Consider the following 4,183-nt stretch of genomic DNA (forward strand, 5'->3'; position numbering starts at 1 on the left):
GCTCTCTTGATGTCTGATGTAAAACCCGTTTGTAGGTTGTACCATGGAACTACAACAAAACTTGATATGAATCCCAAGAAAGATAAAATCAGAGTTAGAATCTTGACCTAATAATTTCTTGGATCAAGAACCAATGCAAAGATTGAAAGCAACGAAGACGCAAATCTTTAATTAGTTCTAGTTAGTTCAATTTAGAACAAGATTAAAAGAGAAAAACCCCACTCTGTAATTAATCACTCAAATCACATGTTGTGTATTGTTTATACAATGAAGAGTTTAAATCAAACTAAACAACAAATCTCGCATGTCCAGATTCATACCATGGACAAATGGCTTTAATGCTGGCTTACGAATGGTAGACTAGTTCTGGTCTCAAGTTTTGAAATTCTTATTGTTTCCTGAGGAAGATAATTAATGTCTTACATGAGCATGGCTTTCCGCATCATCTTCCTTTTTTTTTAACTTTGAATCAAATTCACTGAGGCTGGCTCTTCCTTCACACCCATCTTGAAACTTGGTATCTTTATCGCTACACTTGAACTCTCAACCCACACTACTAGGACAAGTCCTTACATGACTTTCTTGATCTTCTTTAATCTTAATCTTATTATTGGTCCTTTCGAATAATTCATAGGATCTTTGCTAACTTTGCTAGTCAACCCCTATGTGATACTCATCAATGTCGATTTAGATTACCGTTGTCTTCATAATCATCGTTGGGGAGTTCATCTTCAGATTTTAATGCTTCTATTTTAACGAGATTTGTTTCATTGGCTCATCCATAGACAATTTCTTCTGTGTTTTTGTTTTTTTATTTTTAATTAAAATGATGAGACCGTGATTGCCTTTGTTTTAGTTCGCATAAAAGACACTAATTTGTTGACCTCAAAATAATGATTGTTGAGTTTTTTGATACCCAATAAATCCCAGGCTATGATGTTAACGTGGGTTAATATTATTTCATAGGCATAGGATGATGAATGAAATAAGTCCAACAACCAAGTCCATGAGCTACACCCGGCCCAATTGTATTCCTTATGGATGGCTTGAATCTTGGCCCGTTTACCCTTTTAATGGCCCAACTTAAAGCCTAACCCTAGAGTATATATTTGGCTATAACCCTAACCACTTTGATATGATGATTGTGTGATTTTGAGAGAAGAAACAAGAGAATCCCGACTACCCCCCTTTGTGTGAGAAAAAAGGTGTCCAGAAGTGTCCAGAACGCTGGTATAACGTGTGCAATTGGTGATTCTTTCATAGTATTCCTTTGTGGTATCTTCTCTTAGCCTTTGTGGCGATAAATCATCATCCTTTCTTGTCCTACGTGGGTAAGATTGAATAGCAACCAAGGTGAATCAATTGGTTGTGGTTTGAAGCCGTTTGGATCGGTTGTTGGTAGAGAAAGGTACGTTGGACTGAACCTGAAAAACTATCGTTTGAAGATCCTTTTGAGAGAGCTTCTGCAACAATTGGTATCAGAGCTTCAAGGTGAAGGTTTTGGCTTGTGAAATCTACCAGAAATCGTCCAGAAAATCGACAGAAACGCAGTAGAAATCAGATCGAAGAAGCTGTCCAAAAACTGTTAAAATCATTCTCCATTTTTTGCATTTTCTGATCAATCCAGAAGGAGTTTGGAGAAATGGAGACCACTGGCGTGACGTGCAGGAGGAGGCGAACCCTTTAGGCTGGCGCGTGTCGAGCGAAGGTGGCGCGTGAGGACCACGCGTAGAGGGGAGAGACGGCGCGTGCGGGTGCGTGAAACGTTTTCAGGCGACGGTTCCTTCAGGCAGTTTGTTCCTTATATTATTTCTGACATTTTTCATGTTGAAAGTTTTCTATTTCAGGGTACGTAGAAAAATCTAGACAGCGTTGTTCTTCGGGCGTTCGAGACTCGATCATGATTTTTTTGGGTTGCTGCAGTTTTCAGAGACTTTAGGACGAATAGTGGTAGTCCTAAAGTGATAAATTCGCAACTCTCATAATTTATGGACTCAGATAGGTCTACTCTGGTATGTTGGCTTAACTTAGTTTAAATTTCAGCATTAGCAGATCATCGTGTGGGGTGATCGTTAGGATAGGGGGTTGTCATTGCTTGGCAACCAGTGCTTGTGCTAAAAAATTTAGGAATTATTTGCTCTATTTTTTGAAGTGTTGAGTTTTGATTGCAAGTTGGTAGTTGATTTTGTGCTTTACCTGTCATATAGTCACTGTGTGAGACTTGTTGAGTGAAAATTCGAACTTTTGTTCACATACCTTCGTGTTGCATTGATTTTCCTATTAGAACACCTGGACTTGACCCGTTCGAATATTCCCTTGATCTAAGATCGTGAATCTTACGAAACCCTGGGAATCTAGAACGGTATATATTGCAGCCATAGGATAACTTTGTGTGAACTATCTGTGCTTTTGGTTGTTTTAGTTTTTTAAAAATGTCTTCACGCTTTGAAGTTGGAATTTTTAATGGGAAATGGGATTTTTCAATTTGGCAACAAAAGATGAAGGGTATTTTTGTCCAACAAAAAGTTTCAAAAGTCATAGATAGCAAATTTCCTACAAATTTAACAGAAGTACTAAAAGAAGAGTATGATGAACTTGCATACACTTCAATTATTTTACACCTGTCTGATGCTGTTTTGAGAAAAGTAGGAAAACTGGATTCTACAAAATAACTTTGGGAAAAGTTGGAAGACTTTTATTTGCTTAAGTCAACTCCTAATAAATTGTACTTGCTTGAACGATTTTTCAACTTTAAAATGGATCCTTCAAAGGATCTTGATGATAATCTGAATGTCTTTAACAAATTAGTTCAAGATATCGTTAACTGTGATGAAGAGGTATCTGAAACGTATAAGGCTATTATCCTGCTTAATTCCATGCCTGATTCATATAGGGAAGTTAAAAATGCAATTAAGTATGGTAGGGATACCTTAACACCCAAGATTATCATAGACTCATTTAGGAGTAAGGAGATGGAGATTAAGGTTGAAAAAGAGGATAAGAGGAGTGGCGAGTTACATATGATGAGGAGTAGGATGAAATTTAAGCAAATGAATTTGGGTAGAACTCAAGACGGTAGTGATTCGAGTAGTGACTCGAGTGATGAGAGTAGTAAGAAGAAGGGCAAGGGACGAGACAAGTCTAGTGGTAAAAGGTGTTATAGTTGTGGTAAGTCTGGACACTTTATTAGGGACTGTCCTAAGAAGAAAGATAAGCTGAAGGGAAAGATGAGAGGTGGGACGAATTTGGTTGAGGGGTCGAGTTATGACCCCAGTGAGGTTTATTATGTGTAAACCTAGTTATTGCATATGTATCTGTGTGTGATCCTTTCTGCATGTGTGTGATTGTCTAAATTTTGTTGCGTGATTATCTGCTACATTTCAATATGTTTGATATATGCATTTGCGTGAATTTGAGACATTAGGATTATTTGGTGTAATTGCTTGCATGCATAGTGTGTTAGGATGCATTAGCAGTATGTTGTGTGTCTTTTGGTGAGGTGGAGTGTAGATGCCTAAGGGTACATGGTGGTTTGTACCGAGGGATGTAGAGTGTGACATTTGGATCACGAGTGGAGATGTGATCAAATGTCTAGAATCCTTTATCTGGAAAGAGACCCTGATCAGGTGGAGTGTGAGAGAGGAACTTCTATCACTTCTGTTAGGTGGAGACCCATTATCCACGTAGGTTGGGAGAAGTGATATGGAGATAGAGGATTATCCCGTGGACTTAGGATCTATTGTGACTTGCCAGTTAGACATGAATTGAGTGATCTGTCTAGTGAGCTTGGTGGGCGATGAGAGGAGATATGTGTTCTCGATATAAATTTCATGGTTAGTGTGGAGTCCATTTCTATCTAAATTCTTTGCAACTGTCATTGTGGCATATTTTTGACCCTGTTAATGTACCTAGAAGCTCCACCTCTAGTCTTGTGCAATGCCCATAGCTTCTCAAACAGTCTCAGAGGGAATGGAGAGGGTGGGGCTGTGGCCCCTACTGGATTTTTATTCTTTAAATGTCTCCTTTCTTGAATAATTTTTTTACAACTCTTTTGGCTGTAAAATGGAACATGAATGCAATTTCTCTTCAGGATGAAATCCGTGGCACCCACCCACTTTACTACCATGCAATTCCATCAAAATCAACCCCTCAATCAATAATCCAATTATCCAAGCCCTCTTCG

The sequence above is a fragment of the Olea europaea genome, chromosome 11, assembly GCF_002742605.1.
Source record: "Olea europaea var. sylvestris chromosome 11, O_europaea_v1, whole genome shotgun sequence".
NCBI classification, from domain to species: domain Eukaryota; kingdom Viridiplantae; phylum Streptophyta; class Magnoliopsida; order Lamiales; family Oleaceae; genus Olea; species Olea europaea.